The 22646-nt window shown below is 43.3% G+C and overlaps 2 long non-coding RNA genes across 5 annotated transcripts in view; one reads left to right on the top strand and one right to left on the bottom strand.

Moving 5' to 3' along the window:
• The window catches only part of LOC145518604 (uncharacterized), a 23714-nt gene extending 9080 nt beyond the window's left edge, over nucleotides 1-14634 (bottom strand). The window contains exons 1-3 of the long non-coding RNA XR_014063025.1: nucleotides 13781-14634; nucleotides 12643-12822; nucleotides 9864-10046 (exon numbers count right to left, since the gene is read on the bottom strand). This is a non-coding gene — a long non-coding RNA (uncharacterized LOC145518604). The remainder of the gene's footprint in view (nucleotides 1-9863; nucleotides 10047-12642; nucleotides 12823-13780) is intronic.
• LOC145518600 (uncharacterized) lies at nucleotides 9452-22646 on the top strand. Of its 4 annotated transcripts, none has more exons than XR_014063017.1 (5): nucleotides 9452-9649; nucleotides 12661-12839; nucleotides 14440-14740; nucleotides 14873-15006; nucleotides 19447-21215. It is a non-coding gene; the product is annotated as an uncharacterized LOC145518600 (long non-coding RNA). The 4 variants fall into 4 exon arrangements; XR_014063019.1 differs by lacking the exon at nucleotides 19447-21215 and adding an exon at nucleotides 16776-17732; XR_014063016.1 differs by lacking the exons at nucleotides 14440-14740; nucleotides 14873-15006 and having other exon boundaries at nucleotides 19447-22646.

Genomic DNA, 22646 nt, shown 5'->3' with positions numbered 1-22646 from the left:
GGGGCAGTCATAAGGGGCGAATCCCAGGTATAAGGTAAATAGTATCAATACTAGGAATGTAATATACAACATGATAAAGATAATTAAAACTGCTATGAATTATAAATGAAAGTTAAGAGAGTAATCTTCAAGTTTTCATCGAGAGGAAAAAAATGATTTTTTATTTCTCTAATGTTGTATTGATATGAGATGATGGATACTCAGTAAACCCATTGTGGTCATCATTTCATGATCCACATAAGTCAAATCATTATGTCATACACCTTAAGCTTATACAGTGCTCTGTGTAATTTATAATCTTAATAAAACTGGGGGGAAAGTGTTAATTAGAAATGTTGTCTTACCCGTTTTGCTCTCTCAAAGGGGCATACATAACTCTGCATCTGGCACATAGTAGGTACTCAGTTTAAGTTTGTTAATTTATTTACTTCAAAGTAATTGCAGATTTTCTGATTTTAAATATTAAGTATTTCCTGATTTCAGTACCACAAAGTCACAATTAAGATAAACCATCCAAATTATTCAACAAATGAATTGCATCTTTATATTCAAGAGGTTGTGTTACATATCAGCAGCCACCTCTTCCACAATATGACTGATAGAGAAATATGCCTTATGTTTGGACTACCCCACTGATATTACCAGTATATCTCCAGGAGATGACTAAATGCAGTCGTGGACACCTCACCAAGCGCAAACGGTAAAGACAGAACGGAAATAATGGGAGACGAGTGGTAACAACAAACATGTGCCCTTTCACATATTTGCAAGATACACGTTCTTTCTGCCGACATGATGAAGCATTCAAAATCTCTCCTCCATCCATGCTTTGCATCTTCTCATGTTGAAACCTTCCACATCTTACAAATGTGGTATAGGTGTGACTGCAGAAACACATTAAAACAAAAAAAACAAAAACAAACAGATTGCCACACCACATCTTTGCTGAAGAATATTTACTTTCCCAGAGTTAAGTTTCTCCAGTTGCTCATCTCACGCAAGATATAAGGAATGAAAACTAACTTAGGAGATTTGTTTCAATGCTAATTCAGTTAAATGAAGAGAAAATTTGTCTCCTCACATGGCAAACTACGACCCTGACTTTCAAATATGCTTATGAAAAGGACTTAGGAAACTTCTGGTCTCTATCACTTCTAGTTCTTGAACAAAAGTGATATCAAATGAAGTGGTTTTGGTTTCAGCTGGGTGATTTGTGTTTGCCACACATGTGGTTCAGAGACACTTGATGGGCATTACTGGGACATCGTCCCTAGCTAATGGCATGCACTGCAAAGAGCACACCTAATCTTTGAGGGAAAGAATCGCAAAGTGTCTTGTGCTTCCATTTCAATTCCTTTTTTCAAATATGAAACATGATAGGCTATTACAGTTGTTACATATGACCAATAATAACATTCAAATGGATTGAGAAAAAGTAATACCGCCATTTACTTCTATGACCAAGTAGAATTTTATTCTATTACTTACTTTCTCTCTGAGCTCTATGTAAGCTGGAAATCATGACCTACATGTACATTGTAAAATACGCCACGCTGCTAAGACATACGGCGCCGGGGAACAAGAACCCTGACAGTCCAGTTTCTTGGCCAAGATGACCTTGGCCAAGTGATTTGGCCTTTCTAAGAATGCATTCTCTCATCAGTTGAACTAAGAATTTGGGCAATAATTCCAAATCTTTCTCCTGTGCAATCTAGCCAACAGTCAGTTCAGTTCAGTCGCTCAGTCGTGTCCGACTCTCTGCGACCCCATGAAATGCAGCACGCCAGGCTTCTCTGTCCATCACCAACTCCCGGAGTCTACCCAAACCCATGTTCATCAAGTCGGTGATGCCATCCAACCATCTCATCCTCTGTCGTCCCCTTCTCCTCCCGCCCCCAATCCTACCCAGCATTAGGGTCTTTTCCAGTGAGTCAACCCTTCGCATGAGGTGGCCAAAGTATTGGAGCTTCAGCTTCAACATCAGACCTTCCAATGAACACCCAGGATTGATCTCTTTTAGGATGGATTGATTGGATCTCCTTGCAGTCCAAGGGACTCTCAAGAGTCTTCTCCAACACCACAGTTCAAAAGCATCAATTCTGCGGCGCTCAGCTTTCTTCACCGTCCAACTCTCACATCCATACATGACCACTGGAAAAACCATAGCCTTGACTAGACGGACTTTTGTTGGCAAAGTAATGTCTCTGCTTTTAAACATGCTATCTAGGTTGGCCATAACCTTCCTTCCAAGGAGTAAGCGTCTTTTAATTTCATGGCTGCAGTCACCATCAGCAGTGATTCTGGAGCCCAAAAAAGTAAAGTCTGACACTGTTTCCACTGTTTCCCCATCTATTTCCCATGGAGTGATGGGACCAGATGCCATGATCTTACTTTTCTGAATGTTGAGCTTTAAGCCAACTTTTTCACTCTCCTTCACCTTCATCAAGAGGCTCTTTAGTTCTTCTTCACTTTCTGCCATAAGGGTGGTGTCATCTGCATATCTGAGGTTATTGATATTTCTCCCGGCAATCTTGATTCCAGCTTGTGTTTCTTCCAGCCCAGCGTTTCTCATGATGTACTCTGCATAGAAGTTAAATAAGCAGGGTGAGAATATACAGCCTTGACGTACTCCTTTTCCTATTTGGAACCAGTCTGTTGTTCCATGTCCAGTTCTAACTGTTGCTTCCTGACCTGCATACAGGTTTCTCAAGAGACAGGTCAGATGGTCTGGTATTCCCATCTCTTTCAGAATTTTCCACAGTTTATTGTGATCCACACAGTCAAAGGCTTCGGCATAGTCAATAAAGCAGAAATAGATGTTTTTCTGGAACTCTCTTGCTTTTTCGATGATCCAGCGGATATTGGCAATTTGATCTCTGGTTCCTCTGCCTTTTCTAAAACCAGCTTGAACATCTGGAAGTTCATGGTTCACGTATTGCTGAAGCCTGGCTTGGAGAATTTTGAGCATTACTTTACTAGCATGTGAGATGAGTGCAATTGTGCGGTAGTTTGAGCATTCTTTGGCATTGCCTTTCTTTGGGATTGGAATGAAAACTGACCTTTTCCAGTCCTGTGGCCACTGCTGAGTTTTCCAAATTTGCTGGCATATCGAGTGCAGCACTTTCACAGCATCACCTTTGAGGATTTGAAATAGCTCAACTGGAATTCCATCACCTCCACTAGCTTTGTTCGTAGTGATGCTTTCTAAGGCCCACTTGACTTCACATTCCAGGATGTCTGGCTCTAGGTGAGTGATCACACCATCGTGATTATCTGGGTCAACAGTAGGTTAGCCAACAGTAGGTTGATGCATTTCCTGAATCTCTTAAAATCTATAGATTTCCCCTCCAACTCCTTTTTTGTTCCTCCTCGCAATTTATTTGTTAAATAAACAAGCTCTAAGTTTTGCTGATCGCATTCCTGTAGTGTTAGTACACTACAGTCCGTCTGTCTTTGTATCTCCTGGCAAATGATAGACGTAGATTTGATTAAATTCAGATTTAATTTTTTCGCAAGAATATTTTGGAGGCAGTATTACGTTCTTCTCTTTGCAGTCACATGATAAATGACTGCTTTCCTTTTTGTGATATTAGTAATTGATAAACAATGCTGAGTTCATAATTTCTATAGAGATTTCTGAGTTTGTTTATGATGAAGAGTTTCAAAATATATGTTGACACTGTAAGAAGCTATTTGTGTTTCACTTTATATAATTTTCTCTTCTATTAAATAAAAACTGTTAAGTTCTTATTTACTTTTCACAATTCTCAGTCAATAGTAGTGATCAACAAAAAGCGAAATAAATAGAAATACAAGATTTTGCATGAGAGATTTAAAATGAAAAATAATTTCCAAGCCCATGAGATGGCGAGAAAGGTAGGGAAGAAACTAAAACTGTAGAACATACTGAAAATACTTGATTTCCTTATGGCCTCGGTAAATCTCTTATCTGATGATTTTCCTGGAAAACACCCCCTACCCCGGCCCAAATAAATAAATAAATAGAAACAAGTCAATTCCTGCATAATTTCCTGAGAAATTCAGTCTACTAGCCTTTCCAAAAAGCCCTGAGAAAATGTGCTTTTTTTTTTTTTTTAATTGTATTGAAAATCTGAATGACAATTTCTACCTCCAGCACCAACAGGAAGGAAGAACTTGACCAGAGGTAGCGATGGCGTTAATGGGAAGACATCCTCCTGGTCAGACTTCACCAGAAAGATTCCCCAGAGGACGAGCGCAAGGGGATGAAGTGATACTCCCGCAAAACGCTGGCACCGGGGGCACAGGAGAAGCCTCGTTACAAGCTCTCCTCGCCACCGCGAGAGCGAGCCGTCTGCCTGGGAGGCGCGGCGGCCACGGGCAGCCGGAGCATCAGGAGCAAGTCTGGGGAAGGCAGGCTCCTCGCATCCAGCCCGGCGCGCAGCAGGGAACCGTGCACAACCCGTAGAGGCGCCCGCTTGACCTTCTGGCTGGAGGGTAGCATGTTAGGGACACCCGGGCAGGAGCAGTTCCAGCTGGAGGTCAAAGTAAGTCTGGACAGGAAGCACCAGGCACCGAAATGAACAATCACAGGTGGGGTGGAAAGAAACAGCACAGGTCTCAACAGGGGACTCGCAGAAAACTCTACCAGGAAAACTCTGATAAAGAATAGAACAGCAACGCCAATTTTGTGCTCCAGGGTTTACATGACAAAATGTCTGTAACTGAATACATTTCATCGTAGAAAGAAAGTTTCTTACAATGATGACGTTTTCAGGTAGCTCAGAAGTTGCAACGTTAGAGAAAGTTGCTTTTCTTTCTTCCTCTTCCTCTCTCTCTCTCTTTCTTCCTCCTTTCCTTCCTTTCTTCTCCTTTCTTTCTTTTTCTCTCTCTCTCACCAAAAGTAGGATTTCCTACTATGTCTAAATACTGAGGTACATTCTTGTTCAGTCACTCAGTCATGTCTCTGCGTCCCGTGGACTGTAGCCCACCAGGCTCCTCTGTCCATGGGAGTCTCCAGGCAAGAATACTGGAGTGGGTTGCCATTTCCTTCTCCAGGGAATCTTCCCGACCCAGGGATCAAACCTGGGTCAGCTGCGTGGGCAGGCGGATTCTTTACCCACTGAGCCACCAAATATCAACTCCTAATTATGTAACAGTAAGACAACTGGATATTTCCCAGTATCAGGTGTAATTATATTTTCCATCCATACTTCAGTGAAAATGAACTATAATACAAACAGTGAAATAACAGTGAAATAATGCTACTGTTGACTAGGTTGAAAAACCACCCTTAGTGAAGTAGTTTTTCATGGCTACCTATAAGTGGAAAAAGAAGGTTTGGTGGCAAAAAGAGAGGCTTGGAGTTTGTGGTCACCTTTGCTGTTTGCTTGGGCTGAGGATCAGCAGAATGTGCCATGGATGGGCTAAGTAGAACTAGAAAGTGGCAACTTCCTGAATCTAGGAACCAAGAGGCAATTTTTTTCTTCTTGGTTCTCAAGACTCCAGAAGTGAAGGGCCATGAAAGTGAAAGTGAAAGTCATTCAGTCGTGTCTGACTCTGTGACCCCATGGACTCTACAGTCCATGGAATTCTCCAGGTCAGACTACTGGAGTGGGTAGCCTTTCCATCCTCCAGGGGATCTTCCCAACCCAGGGATCAAACCCAGGTCTCCTGCATTGCAGGAGGATTCTTTACCAGCTGAGCTACCAGGGAATGGCCATGAATCTTTGAATAAAGCCATTTGTGAAGTAACGAACCAAAGAAACCAACAAATCTTTCAAAGAGCAATATTTGGGTTCCATGTGCTACCGATAACACATGGCTACACTTACAACTGCAACTTTTAGATGTGATGTTTTTATTCAGGACAGAATCACACTCACTCACAAAAACTCTTTTGTATACCTTTCCTAATTTTTTTTAAATGTCTTTTAGTTACATAAGAGTAGCTCTTCCTCTTCCTCTTCCTTGGAGCAATGATGGGCATCAAACTGACTGATCAATTCAACAATGATTCCTTCACTACTGGATGTTAATGGCTTTTCAGTATTTTCACCGTCCACTTCACTATATCAGACCCCTTAACAAAGTCACAGTTAGCTCGGTTCTATCCAATTTCCATTCACACTTTTCCCAGTAGCTCTTATCATTTCCATTTTTCCTTTTAATCTATGGGCTTTTCTAGGTCTCTTAGGCTCATCTGCTTTCTTTAAGAGCATCTCCACCTGCTCATAAGATAGAATCACATGAATATAGGAGAATAATAGTGATGATGTACACTACATTTGAACAACAAGAACAAGACATTGAATTCTTTGAGAAAAACAACTAATTTCAATGCACTCTACACGGTCTTATCTAGACCTCAGGTGTAACTTAAATGTTAGTAGTCATATACACATGCCTATTTGTTAAAATATATTATTGTGAGTGGTGAATAAATGTCCAGAAAAGTTTCCATAATGTTTATATCAAATTTTCAAAGAGGGAGAATTCAGAGTGCAAGGGAATATCTGTCCTTCACTAAGTCAGGCATGCAGTGAGCCCTTTAACTTAAACTGAACAGCTCAGAATCAGACCTTGGTTTTAGTTTAGGTTGTCATAATAGTTGCTCATATATCACTGCCAAAATCCATCTCTCCCACAAAGCAACATAAACCGAAAAAATCGACTGGCTGCCTTTATCATGAAAAACTCAGGTTCAAAGCAGTAGGCAACTATATGATGGTCCTAGGAATAAACTAACCAGTGACCACTGGACTCACTAGATATGGCTCCATGACACATGCTTTGAGCCTATATTATATTAAACTATGAATCTGAAGAATTTAATTTTCCCAAGGAATGTGGGGAAAATGGAATTACTCTTTGTCATAATTACTACAAGTTTAAGGATACTTAGTCTATTGAAATAATATATGAAAACATACCTTTTAAACAGTGATTTCCATCTAAATACACAGAGTTGCCGTTATGGGCTGAATTGTATCTCTCCCTAACCGCTAGTACCTCAGAATGTGAATGTAGTTGTCGATAGGCCATTTAAAAGGGTCATTAAGTTAAAATGAGACCAGCAGGGTAGGCCCTAATTCAATCTGATTGGTGTCCTTAAGAGAAGAACAGATGGGGACCTACAAGGAGACACCGAGGGTGTGCATGCAGAGACCAGCCCCTGAATCTACGAGGAGACACTGAGGGTGTGCATGCAGAGACCAGCCCCTGAATCTACAAGGAGACACCGAGGGTGTGCATGCAGAGACCAGCCCATGAATCTACGAGGAGACACCGAGGGTGTGCATGCAGAGACCAGCCCGTGCATCTATGAGGAGACACCGAGGGTGTGCATGCAGAGACCAGCCCGTGCATCTACGAGGAGACATCGAGGGTGTGCATGCAGAGACCAGCCCGTGCATCTACGAGGAGACACCGAGGGTGTGCATGCAGAGACCAGCCCGTCCATCTATGAGGAGACACTGAGGGTGTGCATGCAGAGACCAGCCCCTGAATCTACAAGGAGACACCGAGGGTGTGCATGCAGAGACCAGCCCGTGCATCTATGAGGAGACACCGAGGGTGTGCATGCCGAGACCAGCCCGTGCATCTATGAGGAGACACCGAGGGTGTGCATGCCGAGACCAGCCCCTGAATCTACAAGGAGACACCGAGGGTGTGCATGCCGAGACCAGCCTGTGACTCTACAGGGAGATACCGAGGGTGTGCATGCCGAGACCAGCCCATGAATCTATGAGGAGACCCCGAGGGTGTGCATGCAGAGACCAGCCCGTGCATCTACGAGGAGACACCGAGGGTGTGCATGCAGAGACCAGCCCGTGAATCTACGAGGAGACACCGAGAGTGTGCATGCAGAGACCAGCCCGTGCATCTATGAGGAGACACCGAGGGTGTGCATGCAGAGACCAGCCCCTGAATCTACAAGGAGACACCGAGGGTGTGCATGCCGAGACCAGCCTGTGAATAGATACCATCAGGGAGAGGGAGCTAAGAGAAACCCAGCGCAGCCAGCACCTTCCCCTCGGACCCCAAGCTCCAGAATGGTGAGGAAGGAAATTTCTACTGTTTAAATGACCCAGTCTGAGACATTCATATGGCAGCCTTAGTAAACAAATACAGTTACTATTATTACTTGAAATTAAAAGAACAACTGGAGATTAGACTCAACATAAACCTTATGGCTGTTGTTGTTCAGTCGCTCAGGCGCGGGCTGACTCTTGTGACCCGGTGGACCACAGCTCAGCTGGGCCACTCTGTCTGCGGGATGGATTTTCCAGGCAAGGATACTGGAGTGGGTTGCCATTTCCTTCTCTAGGGGAATCTTCCTCACTCAGGGATCAAATCCGTGTCTCTTGTACTGCAGGCAGATTTTTACCACAAGGGCTTCCCTGCTGGCTCAGCTGGTAAAGAATTCGCCTACAAGGCGGGAGACCTGGGTTCGATCCCTGGGTTGGGAAGATCCCCTGGAGAAGGGAAAGGCTACCCACTCCAGTATTCTGGCCTGGAGAATTCCATGGACTGTATAGTCCATGGGATCGCAAAGAGTCGGACACGACTGAGTGACTCTAACTTTTTTACCATTGAGCCACCAGAAAAGCCCCATAAGCTCTATTAAGCCAAAGCAAATGTTTAATGCAACTAGTTATACATCTAATTGTCCCAAAAGGATAAAGTTCTCCTAGAGGAGAAAATCTGACGTGCACAATTTCTTTTACATATAATGAGACAGAGGTCATTTCTATGGAAACCAAGTCTCTGACCATATAGAACTTCATAGACATGCTTGGTAGCCAGGGGCTGCATAGACTTGAAACCTTAATCTCTTAATAGATCTTTAGATGGCAGTGCTAATTTCAACAGATTTCAGAACAGGTAATTATTTCTTCAATGAATCCCATAAAAAGGCCATAGAGGAAGTTGTTTCTAAAGTGAAAAGATCAGTGTTAAACTTTAGAATGAGGCCCATAATGTTTGCAGCCTGGTCCTTGGTTACTCGGTCACTGAACCATCTTCCAATCAACAGGCTTTTAAGGAGGGCCTGCCCTGTAACTTGATAATTAAATAGTGCGTTAAAATAACTGACGATTCATTTTCTAAGACAGATTGGATGATAGAAATTACGTCCTCTTCTAGCATATAATAACCACTTGCAATAATTAAAGGGCGTTTGCTATGGATGTCTGTAACACACAGTATGGGGATGAGGCAGGAGGTAGAGCCCGCCCCAACCAGGGGAAAGCGACTGGAGATTCATTCCCTGGGGGCTGAAACTCCAAGGCGAGACTGGCAATACAGTTAAGAGGGAGGCTGGGCCCTGCGCAGACCACAGATTCCTCCTTCTTGAAGTCAGGAGACCTCCCAGACACACATGCACAGAAAGGCTCCCTGGAGGTCAAAGGGGAGTGATAGTGATGTTAAGCTACCCAGACGCCTCTGCGGTAGAACCCCTCTTGGCTAAGAGACGCATGCGCACACAGGGGAGGATCCTGCGGTCTACCAAGCACGGACTGTGAGCCCGGCAAATCAAAATGACCGGCCGAAGGAAAACCAGGCGCAGTGTCCCGTGAAAGGAACTCAAACTGCCACGAGGGTGCGACCCGCCTCTCTGAGTCTGCCTGTGTGTTGACTCACACGCATGACGCTCTTCTTCCTCTTAGTAGGTTACTTGCTTCACTACTTTCTTTGCGGAAATTCTTTCCCACAAATCCAAAGGGCCAGGGCCCTTGTCACTGACCGCCGGTCTAGCGGCCAAGGTCTGGTGCTCTCACCGCTGCAAACGGGCCTCAGTCTCTGGGCGGGAGCCAAGTCCACTCTGCATCGTCGCTGAGGCCACCCGCGGTCAGGGGACTAGAACAAAGGAACAGGCTCACCTCCGCGAGAAGTCAGCAGGGGGTCCTGCCAGCAAGACCCCAGGCAGGGCTTGTCGTCAGTGACTTTGGTTCTATCCATTCTCATCTTCCAAACATGGTAGTTTCTGCTCAGAGATCTGCCTTCTGTGAGATCGCTGAGGTTCAGGGCTCTTTACCTGCACAGGACCCTCCTTCCAAGGAACCCTAGCAAAAGGAAAAAAATCTGATATTTTTGTGTTGTTAATGAGAGTTGGCTTTCAAAAATCATGATTTGCTATGATTGGTTGATTATTCAAAGTATTCACATTTGCATCTAATTGTGCATTTCTAATTTTGTATGTGCCAAGTAAGTATCAGACAAGGAGATCCGTAGATCACAGCTATTTCACAAATGATATACTTATGACTCAGAGAAGGTAAAGAAGGTCTCAAGCTGAGGAAATTTTGCCTCCTGCCCAATATTTGGCAATTCCGTGGGACACTTGGGGCTTCCTTGATAGCTCAGTTGGTAAAGGATCCGTCTGCAATGTAGGAGACCCCAGTTCGATTCCTGGGTCGGGAAGATCCGCTGGAGAAGGGATAGACTACCCACTCCAGTATTCTTAGGCTTCCCTGGTGGCTCAGCTGGTAAAGAATCTGTCTACAATGCAGGTGACCTGGGTTCGATCCCTGGGTTGGGAAGATCTCCTGGAGAAGGGAAAGGCTACCCACTCCCGTATTCTGGCCTGGAGAATTCAATGTATAATCCATGGGGTCGTGAAGAGTCAGACACAACTGAGTGACTTTCACTTCACTTCACTTCACGGAGATATTTTTGGTTTTTATTACAAAGGGGTGTGGCTACCAGCATCTTGTCAGTAGAAGCCAAGGATGCTGCATACCATCCGAAAATGCAGAGGACAGCCTCGCACATCCAGAAATTATCCCAACCAAAAAGCCAATAGAGCCTGGCCTGAGAGACTTTAAAATAAAATGTCGGCTCTTTCAAAACTAAGAGGTGGTAAACCCGGATCTAGAACCAAGTAAATTACAAACTACAAAGCTCACGCTGTTTCCTCTGTATGACTCTGAAGTGGGAAGTCATTCCCTCCTCCAGGGGACCTTCCCAACCCAGGGATCGAACCCAGGTCTCCTGCACTGCAGGCAGATTCTTTACCAGCTGAGCCAACAGGGAAGACCATTTGACTCTGACTGGTTCTAACAATTGAACTCTTTTCCATCAGCAGCATCAGTATCAGTGCTCTGATAAAAATTAGTCTCAGTTGTACAGTACATCAGTGGTCACTGCATTTGCCTTCTTAATGTTTTGTAATTGAAACTAACAGATGTATGTGGAGATGCACTGGTGTGAACAGAGGGTGGTGGACAAGCAAGGTGGCACCAGCAGTTTTCCAGTGCCACGTGTCCCCGTGAATGGCACCATCACGCACTCAGGGATACAGGCCATGCCCCAAAAGGCATCCTTATCTTTGTCCTCTCCCCCTTCACCATATTTAATCCATGATTTCATCTCCACTGCGAGTGATCGAGTTATCATCTTCCACTACTGCTCTAGCATTCACCTTGGTGGACCCAGTCTACAACACAATCAGAATGATCCTTTTGAAATATGCATCTGAATATGATATCCACCTAGGTCCTGATGCTCACACTAACTGCTCATCCCTCCATGACCCTGGGTTAAATCACACAACAACTTCCCATTGGTCTTAGAGTAAAAGCCCAAATCCCCACAATGGCCTACAAGGTTCTTTTAGTCACACCTGTGATTTTCATTGCAGAATCACCTACTGTGTTTCTCTCTCATCCTTGGTGATCTAGTCACTGGCTCTCTTTCAGTTCTTTGACATATGCATGTCACTTTCCACTACAAGACCTTGCACTATGCTTAAAACATCCCTACTTCTCACTTCTACCTATTTTTTATCTAATGCATTTAAATAAATCTCTCATTCCCTTGGATAGGCCACATTCTCACATTCTAGGTTTCCATAGCACAACAAAGATCTCTTTGTGAACTTATCACAACTATAGTTTTAAATTTACACGTGTGATCATGTTTTAAAAATGCGATTTGCACTGTAAGCTTCATGAAGGCAGGTACAGTGTTGAGATTTGCTTGAAAAGCAAAGTATATTGAGAGTCTATCTTCAGTGTCTCTTAGAGAACTGAGCACTTAATGAGGTTCAGTAAATACTTGTTGAATGAATTATGCACAAATAAATGGATTAATGCTTAGATTAATGAATGCATTGTAAAGTATTAATTGTTCATTTGTTTCCTACTCTTTGCAATTCCATGGACTGTAGCCTATCAGACTCCTCTGTCCATGGAATTTTCCAGCCAAGAATACTGGAGTGGGTAGCCATTTCCTCCACCAGGGAATCTTCCCAACCCAGGGATCAAACCTGCATCTCCTGGGCATTGCATATTCTTTACTGTCTGAGCCACCAGAGGGTCAATGCTTCGATTAATGAATGCATTATGGTAAAAAATTAAATAGACTTAGGGTAAATATAAGCCTTAATGCTCAGTGTAATTAAGCTCTGGATTAGGTATGATACTAGCTAAATCAGAGCCAACAAGATCTTAGGCAACTAGAGATATCTAAGGCAGGACAGTCACTCTGACTAAAACATATCAAGAGCTAATTGGTAAACTGAGTTTTCGTATGAAATGAAGCTTTTAATTTGCACTTTCCTGTAAACCAGTTAATGATTTTTCCCGAGTGTAACATCTGATGCCTTGAATGATCATTACTACTAAAAATAAGAATATACAACATTAATGATGATGATACCATTGATTTCAATTGCAGGTGGCAACAGAGAACAGCTTTCTCCCGAAGACCTCGCAGGGCAATCCTGAGGTGACGTCTTATGATCCAGGAGAGCAGACAGGGCGCCGCCTGCGTCCGAGACCCACACGTGCTCAGCCTGCTCGGAGCTGCATAAAGCCCTGGATTCGAGTCGTGCTGAGCCTGGCCGTATATTTCAGGTAAGAAAACAAAAGATCCAAAAATGCAACAGCATAATGCCTCCTGCGTCTTTGTGGAATCCAAGTTCAAATATAGGAACCTGCTCCCTCTGAATAGCATGTGAAAGGCAAAGCTGGATTCTAAATTTGAGGCATCAATAGTGTTTGTACTTGACTTCAGGACCATTAATGTGTCTTTTTTTTTTTTCAATTATAGCCATACATTCACCAAATTGCAGGTAATCTCAACTTTGAATGAGATTTCTTTTTGCTTTCTCTAAATCTGTCAAATATGGTCTCTTAAAAATGTTACATTAAGAATAAAAAGTGAGCCTTTGACTTAGATGAATATGGTAATATAAATGAGAGTAAAATGTTTCAGCTGTAGCATTCATCTTAAAACAACTATAATTCAACAACTTAAAATTCCACTTTTACTCTTTGGTTTTCTCAGTGACATTTTCCCATTCATTTACCATCATCCTGCCAATGACTGGCCATAAAACAGCAAAATTGTGTTGGCTTTTACCCAGCTTGCTCCAAAATAAATGACTCTGGGATCTGCCAGAACCCAAAGAAAGGACAGGTGGCCCCTTGATAGTTCTGGCTTTTAATTTATCTTTGTATAAAAAAACAGGTTGCCCCGCCCTTTCTAAAGCTGAAAGTCAGCCTTAAATGCTTAAGTGAATGACCCAAGGCAGGAATTGACGCCCTAGGACAAGGAGATGCTGAAATTAGAAGTGTTTATGGTTTTGCATCACAAACAGTCTCCCTGTACATTTCCTAAACAAAAGAGCACAAGGCAGTGACCCACTTGACCTGAGTGGCTCCTTTTCTCTGGGCAAACAAAGGCAAACTGACTCTTTTGTCTTAAGTAATAGCAGCAATGACAGTATAATTGATATTCAAATGACACTTTTCACAGAAACTGCTGTGAGTCTCCACATCAAAAACCAGCTCACCGGGGGAAAAATTCAAGTCAGCACTAGATTTGGTCTAGGGTGGCTCAGTGTAAAACATTTCTGAAGTGCTAGAACATCCCCGTGTTCTTGGTCCTTTCTGCATCACAGTCCCTCTTGAATAAAGAATTATCAGCTTAAAAACAAATATAATTAGAAAGTAAAACAGAAAGGCAGGTCTATACTGACTTGGGTCTTCAACAAATATTTGCGAGTCTATGCAAGATGCTGAGAGACCTAAAGTAAGCGTGACAAGGTCCACTCACCTTTAATAACAGCTGCTGTTTCTGCGCTAGACATTGTGCTTTATGGACACTGTCTCATTTGATCCTTGCAAAACCCCTATGACATAAAGCAACGTCTTACCTCAATTATACAGAGGATGACATTGAGATTCAAGGCTGCCTTTTGGCCAAATTCCTAAAACCCATGAATGCTGAGATAGGATTTACTCCCAGTTATGAATGGCTACCTTTCATGACATCTAGTAGAAAAGAGATAAATTACCAGTTCACTTGACCACAAGGCAGGATGAAAACTGGCTTATGTGCGATTTTTAACCTGGGGTATATTTAAAGCTGAAGGGGTTGGGTATTGTAACGTTTATCTGCCTGTTTGCCTTCAGATCCACTATGGTCCTTCTCTTGCTTTGCATCAAACAGGGCTGACCCTGCAAACTGCACTTCCCAGACTCTTTCTCTGCCTCGGCTGGGCTAAAGGGAAGTATCTGCTGGTGGATGATTGGAGGGAATGTGGAATAAGGGGAGAAGCCAGGATCTTGGTCTTCCTCTCTGTTCTTTGAGTGCTGTCCTAGCTGTCCAAGCAGAAGCACCCGTGACCTCACCACTGCTCCAAGCAGAAGCACCAGCAGTCTGGCCCACTGTAGCTGCAGCTTTGGCCGGGAGGCTGTAACCCGTGGTTACCCCACCTTCCTCCTGTCTCTCCAGCTGATGACTGCCTCTGGTAACTGCTGTCTTCTGGGTTGTTTTTCCTTTCGCTGTGTGCTTTTTCAGCTCTTTGAACACTTTACTAATTCTCCATACTGCATTTCTTCTATTGGCTGACTTGACCTGGTGATTTCACTTTTCTGGCTAGACCTTCACTGACACAGGATCATGGAAGGTCTGCTGAACCTGAAAGGACTGGGGAGACGACAAGGAAAGTTAGAAGCTGAGAAGCCTCAGCAGTAGTCTTAGCCTTGCCCTCTTTCTCACGCTCATGACTGTCAGGTAAGTAGGGAATCCTTATGATGAAGGGACACACTGGGTTAGACCCTTTTCAGAGAGGCTGCTGAGAGGAAGGGGTCTTGGCATGGGTCTTTCTCTCCCTGCCCAAGGATTATTAGCGCACACGGAAGACGAGTCCGTTTCCTTTTTAAGACAGGTGGTGAGTGATGCTAAAGATGTATATGGCACTGGAGTGTGACTGGGCCTTCTGCATTTCCTACTTTTTGGCTCCTGAGCACTGTGTATTGAAGGCAAATTGGACAACTGATACAAGGACACTCTACAGTCAGAGCCTCAATCTGTGGAAAAGATGCAGGTGGCCTGGGAAATGAGCCACAGACACTCCATATTGGTAATGAGCAACAGGAGAGAGAAATACTCTGAAGCTAAAATATGCAGCAGCATGCCAGCAAATCACAGTGGCAGCCCCAAGATTCAAAGCCACCTTATACAACCAAACCAGAGAAGCTGTACAGGATAACGTATTGACCAGATTTCACTGAGGTGGCAGGAAACGAATACACTAAGCAGAGAATGAGACTGGCAGACAATTATGGAGGGAAAAAGGTAGCTAGCATTTACAGAGTTGGATGGCATCACTGAACCAATGGACATGAGTTTGAGCAAACTCTTTGGGCTTCCCTAGTGACTCAGACAGTAAAGAATCTGCCTGCAATGCGGGACACCTGGGTTCAATCCCTGGGTTGGGAAGATCCCCTGGGGAAGGAAATGGCTACCCACTCCAGTCTTCTTGCCTGGAGAAAATTCCATGGACAGAGGAGCCTGGTGGGCTACAGTCTACGGGGTTGCAAAGGGTCAGACATGACTTAGAGACTGAACAACAACAGAGTTCTCCTGAGGTTCCTTAGCAGAATTAATCCCCATGTCCTAAGTCAGTGTAGCTTTCAGAGTGGAATCCCCAATCAGTGGCACCATGATCACCTGGGCACGTGTTATAACTGCAAATTCTCAGTGCCCCCACCCAGACTATAGCACCAGAAATTGTAGTCATCATCTCCAGGTCATAGATTAAAAAAAAACAAAATTAAACTGTGATAAATATCATGATTCCAGGGTTACACAGCAGTAAAATTAGAACCCAGATTGTTTTATGGCATCCTATGCTGTACTGTTGTGTACATACATTCAATCTGAAGATAAGAATGGCAAACGGGTGATTGTCCACCATGTTGGCCACTAGACAGATGTTTTACAAAGGGTGATATGACACTGCTGCCTCCTCCTCACTTACAAAAGTGCCAAGAGTGAGTCTGCATGACCTCACGGCTATCAGACAAATGCCCCTGTGCTCTGGAGCCTGGAGCATCCCGGCAAGGCATCGTGAAGAGCGCAGCACTTCTGCCCTCCCTGCTGCGGGCAGCAGTGCTGTGGATGGGAGAAGGCACAGCCTTTAAAAGCAGGATTCGCCAATCACTGGGAGTGAATATTGGAAAAGTTTTTCAACTTTCCGAGTCTCGGGTTTTTCGTTTGTATAAATGGGGACATTAACATCTTCTGTCTCAAAGATGTGAATTACTCCCTTTTGTAAAAAAAAAGAAAGTTTATGTTTTTTTATTTTTATTTTTTCCATTTTTTTTCAAATTCTTTCCCCATTTAGTTTATTAGAGAATATTGAAGAGAGTTCCCTGTGCTTTGCAGTAGGTCTCTGTTATTGTTGTGACATGTACACGTTGCTATATTTAAATACATAATTCTTAGCTTCCTTCTTGCTGTTGTATTTTCTTTTGTGTCTCCTTCCCATCTCTGAGAAGATGGAGGTCACTGCATTGTCCGAACATCTGTTTACAGAACCAGCCATGGAAATTATACATTTTGTTTTACTATGTACTACAGAGTTTCTCAATCTCTGCACCATTGACATTTGGGGACAGATTCAGTAGTCAACTATGGATGTGAGAGTTGGACAGTGAAGAAAGCTGAGTGCCGAAGAATTGATACTTTTGAACTGTGGTGTTGGAGAAGACTCTTGAGAGTCCCTTAGACTGCAAGGAGATCCAATCAATCCATCCTAAAAGAGATCAGTCCTGTGTGTTCATTGGAAGGTCTGATGTTGAAGCTGAAACTCCAATACTTTGGCCACCTCATGCAAAGGGTAGACTCATTGGAAAAGACCCTAATGCTGGGTAGGATTGGGGGTGGGAGGAGAAGGGGACGACAGAGGATGAGATGGTTGGATGGCATCACCGACTCGATGAACATGGGTTTGTGTGGACTCCGGGAGCTGGTGATGGACAGAGAGGCCTGGCGTGCTGCGATTCATGGGGTCGCAAAGAGTCGGACACGACTGAGCGACTGAACTGAACTGAACTGAAATTGTTATATGGGGTATTTTGTGCATTGCAGGATGCCAGGAGCAACCAATTCCTATCCCCTGATTTTGCCAACTAAAAAATGTCTCCAGACCTGGCCAGTCTCCTGAGTGCAAATCCAATCCCTCCCACCCCTCAGTCACAAATCAGAAGTTGGTTTGAGGAGAACTGAATAAGAAGAGGGTTATTCTACCCAGTTGCACAAATCATCAGGGAAACTAGTTATTAAACCCTCACAGAGGATTTTTGCTAAATGGATTTATAATGATTCACATTTTGGCAGACCATTTGCTTTGACAAAGAATATATTTACACAGAAGCAGCCAGTTGGTGAACTAGGGCAAGTAATTTAATAATTGGGTAGAACAGAAGCCAACTAGTAAATAAATACTGGTGTTTTATGTTTGCCTTTCTATTTTGTCGATTTATCCGTATTCTGCTATTAAGTTCAATTAGCTCTACTTGGCACAGCATAAGCCATCTGAGAAGTTCTTAACAGTTATTAAAAATACCACTTTATTAATGTATACTGTATTATAAACATAATTAATAATCTCGTTCTTCCCAGACACAATAGTCTGTGTTCAGTGATCAATCCCTTAAAGTAAAATACAAAGTGGTTCACATCTGTCCCTGCGACAGCCCAAGAAGCTCGTGCAAGTCTTAGAATAAATCAAAGTATTTTGTTCAGTATCCCAGTTGAGTCTGAGGGATTGTACATACAAGAGAGAAGATAGCCCCTGGGAACTCCTAAGTATTTTAGTCCTTTCCCCTGCAGGGAACACCTTTGGGTGGACTGGCAGAGTGCCCTGGGATCCTGCGAGGTCAGGAGAAGGGACGGAAGCTGCTCCGGGGTCTGAGTGGTGAGTGCCCTCACCCAGCTCACCGTGGGTGACGAGAGTGAGCCAGCGTCACACAGCGTCTGGACCGTGTGTCTCAGTAACCCACTGAGCGGTGAGCGTGTCAGGGCTGCCCTTCACTGTTTTGAGACACTGAGATAAGACAACCTGTCAAGGGTTTAGACTGGTCTTATATACCTGGTCCTTTCAGTACGAACTGAGTGGTCAGTTTGTCCTGAGCAGATACTCAGTCCGGAGTGGGGAACGTGGCCGGGTCACAGTGTGGCGGGAGCAGGTGGCCCCTAGAGGTGCCCAGTCTGGACCGGACCATCTGCTTAGGGTTTCCAGTTTGGCTGCACCATCCTCATGTCTAAGCTCTTTGTGCCCAAGGTCCTGGGGTGTGTCCTGGACTGCATGTTTGTCTCCCCCTGAAATTCATCTGCAGAAGCCCTGCTATGATGGCATTTGCAGATGGGCCCTGGCTCGCGAGGGGGTGTCCCTGTGACGAGATTAGTGCCCTCATAAGAAGAGAGACTGCGCCCCCCCATCAGTCTCTGCTCTCTGACCTGGGAGCCGGGAGAAGCCTTCCCCGAGAACCTAACCATGCTGCCACCTGACCTTGGACTTCAGCCTCCAGAACCGTGAGAAGTAAATGCTGCTGTTCAACCAGCCGTCTGCGCTGTTCTGTTATGGCGGCACAAACGGACTGACGCAGGCTGTTTCTGCCAAGTTCTGCTGTCCCAGCACTGTGGCTGGCTGTGATTTTCACACATCACTGAGTAGCTTCTTAGTTATTGGTGTAGAAATCACGCTGAAACTATACTGAGCTGAACTGCAGAGAAAGAGTAAAGCTTTTCCCAGATGGGAATGCCACCAGAGATCAACTGAGTGGATGTCTACTTCACCCAGATAGACCCAATAAAGATGTGTTCTTTTTTCTTTTTTTAATATCCAAAATGACTTTTTTTCGATCAAGGCTGGTAGATTTAGATACAAAGCTGGATCACCATTTCAAAAAACAGAAAAAAACTTAAAACGTTGTTTTACTATTATATGAAAGAAAAGTAAGCTCACCAAACAATACACTTCTGAATGAGAAACGGGAATCAAATAATAATACAGCCTGTGTGCCCCTTCCCTTGCTGTTTACTTTTCTCTGTTCTTGTTCAAATAGTTATTTAGTGGATCAAACATTCAAATGCCAACCTGGCAGGCACTCAAAAAAATAAGCGGTCTCTTTTTTTAATTTTATTTTGCTTTGTTCTTGTTTTCAGACCAGAAGACAGTCTTCAAATGACACCGAACTGGCAGAGAAGAGCAGATGTCTGCAGTTTATTTTCCTCGATTGGATTTTAATCGAATTTGCATAGGACCTTATTTATTTTCACTATCCAATTAAGGAGTCTGCACTCAGGAATCCAACTGAGGGTCAGCGTTTGTTCTGGTTGATGGATGGTGGAGCTGTGAGACCGGGGTCATCTGAGCAAGTCTGATTCTGAGCAGAGACAGGGATATTCTAAAGCAGGGAAGAGCTGCAGGTTAAGTTTCACAACTTCTTCTCTAGGATCTCTAGGCAATATTCCTACTACAATAACTGTCAGTAGCCTGTAACCCTGGCACACCCTGCTAACCCTCTACACCGAGTCTGATGTATTTACCACTCTACGGGTGTAGGTACAATTCTACAGCCAACCCCTTGTCAGAAATTCTGACATCTCGTGAGCTGTAAAAACTAAACAAAATAACTTTTTCCCCACAAGTTTTTGGCAAACCTATTCATGGCAGAACATGAGCAGAACTGATCTGAAGCTATACCAGACTTACTTATTTTTTTCACTTAAAAGAAATATTGGAGCATAGTTGATTTACAATGTTGTATTAGTTTCAGGCATACAACAAAGTGATTCAGTTATGCATATACATATATTCATTATTTTTCAATTTATTTTCTCACCTGTATGAGAATCCTCACGAATAGTAAGTGTATAGGTCTTTGTTGGTGCTCTATTTTATATATAGTCGTGTGCATGTTAATTCCAAGCTCCTGATTTATCCTCCTCACTACGCTTTCCCCTTTGGTCACCACAAGTTTGTTTTCCATGCCTGTCAGTCTGCTTCTGTTTTGTAAATAAATCCATTTGTATCATTTTTAAAAATCAGATTCCATGTATGAGTGATATATTTGTATGATATGTCATATGATATTTGTCATTCTCTGACTTACTTCCCTTAGTATGATAATCTCTAGGGCCATCCATGTTTTTGCGAATGGCATTGTTTCATTCCTTTATGGCTGAGTAGTATTCCATTGTCTTTTATATCTATCTGTCTATCTATCTATATATGCTCCACAACTCCTTTATCCAGTCCTCTGTTGATAGACATTTAGGTTGTTTCCATGTCTTGGCTTTTGTAGATAGTGCTTCAATGAACATTTGGGTGCATGTTATCTTTTTGAATTAGTTTTCTCCAGATACATGCCCACGGGTGTGACTGCAGGGTCATTTGGCAGTTCTATTTTTAGCTTTTAAGGAACCCCCATACTGTTCTCCAGCCCGGCTGAACCACTTTGCATTCCCACCAGAAGTGCAGGAGGGCTCCCTTTCCTCCACATCCTCTCGAGTATTCATCTTTATGGATTTTTTCATGAGAGTTATTCTGACCAGTGTGAGGGGATACCTCACTGTAGTTTTGATTAGCATTTCTCTAATAATTACTCATGTTGAGCAACCTTTCATGTACTTTTTTGGCCATCTGTATGTCTCACTTAGAGAGATGTCTATTTAGGTCTTCTGCCCATTCTTTGATTGAGTTGTTTATTTTTTTGACATAAAGCTGCATGAGCTGTTTGTATATTTTGGAGATTAATTCTTGTCAGTCGTTTCAACAACAGACTTATTTATTCTACTTTGTGTGAATATTCATATATTTGCTGCAGAAATAGAATTGTGATGATTATAAGGTGCCATATATCCTGGGAAGGGAGGTACATAATTAATTGTTTAACATCTGAAAATAAAATACCTTTCTAAAATCTGGAAAATGCTGAATTTCAAAATCTCTTTCTCCAAGGTTTTTGGATAAGGGATTGTGGACCTGAAATGCTATTATCTGAACTTTAATGATAAGGAAATTGACTCATATAGAGATTAAATAGTCTATTCTTCAGCAAGTATTTATACAGGTAAAAGCAGCCTTGTCTGGGTGATAAGTGGGCATGTATGCAAAATTATATGAATTGTAAATACATTTTAGGTGTCTTTAGTTAAGTCACCAATTTCTCCCCGAGTCACCACCAGAGAGAAAACCCTTCCATCACAGAAGAGTGACTATGTAGTTTAAATATAAATCAGGACTCTTATGAGAATGAAGTCACCACAATAACAATTTGACCAGGATGAGGAGCCCAGGGAAGGCCTGTCTGATGCAAACTGAGACAAAACGACCCCTAGATATGTAACACCTTTACCCAAATATGGGCTTAGAACAGAAAACAAGGACTTACCCAATGGTGAGTCACTGTTTAACTCCCACACTTTTTCTGTCACCGTGACCACTTACCCTAGAATGGCACTGAGTTTTTCCACCACCAAACATCCCTCCTGTCTGTGCCTAAAGACATTGTTCCTGTCCTCCAAGACAGTTTGCACGATGCCTCCTACAGGAAGTCCTCCTGAGTCTTCTCCTTTCCTCTATGCGAGGGGGTGTCCATATTGGTTGCCAGCATGACTGGGCATCTTGTACACTGCCTGGTGTTAGAGTTTGTTCAGGGACATGTGCGTTAATGAGGCACCTGCTGTGTGATGCTGCTGCTGGTTGGCGGACATCCCGAAGTCCATGCTTCTTAAGGTCTCACTGTGAACAGCTTCCTTCTTTGGCTACCTCTGATTGCACTGCAAGAACCAAAGTGCACTTATATCCATTAAATCCCAAAGATGAGAGACAAGGCATGTTGACGGTCCCTGATTCTTCTATCAGGTCTCAGAATGAATGTTCTGCTCTAAGAGGAATGTTTCTTCCCCATTCATTGCCCACTAAAAACTTTCTTTCCTGGTGACATTTCCAAGGCAGCAACGAGCATAATCTGGTTCTTCAAGGTTTGTCCTGCTCAAGAAATACCATGTCCAGTTGGTGGCCCCTCTAATTGTGGCTTTCTGGTTCACTGAAAAATAAATGCCATTCTCTCCTCGCCATAGAATAACTCATTATAATGGAAGAGTTATGGTTTCTAATGGACCTGTCCTAGACCTTGTATTTAGCCTAATATTCCTAAAGCTGTGGCCTGTGTATACTGCATCAAAGCTGCCTGCGGTGTTTGTTAAAAGGCCCATCCAAATCCTGCTACTTTTAATTTGTTTTGGGGGCCAAGGCTCATAATACTGCATTTTAAGAATGTTCTCCAGGTGATTAGGGATCACATGATAGTTGAAAAGCCACTGCTGTAATGAAATTGAATAAAATTTAAAAGTTTAAA

The sequence above is a fragment of the Giraffa tippelskirchi genome, chromosome 8 (assembly GCF_054371585.1).
Source record: "Giraffa tippelskirchi isolate mGirTip1 chromosome 8, T2T-mGirTip1v1.2.pri, whole genome shotgun sequence".
Classification (NCBI taxonomy): Eukaryota; Metazoa; Chordata; class Mammalia; order Artiodactyla; family Giraffidae; genus Giraffa; species Giraffa tippelskirchi.
The sequence above is the reverse complement of the archived record's forward strand: the minus strand, read 5'-3'. Positions and strand labels throughout refer to the sequence as shown.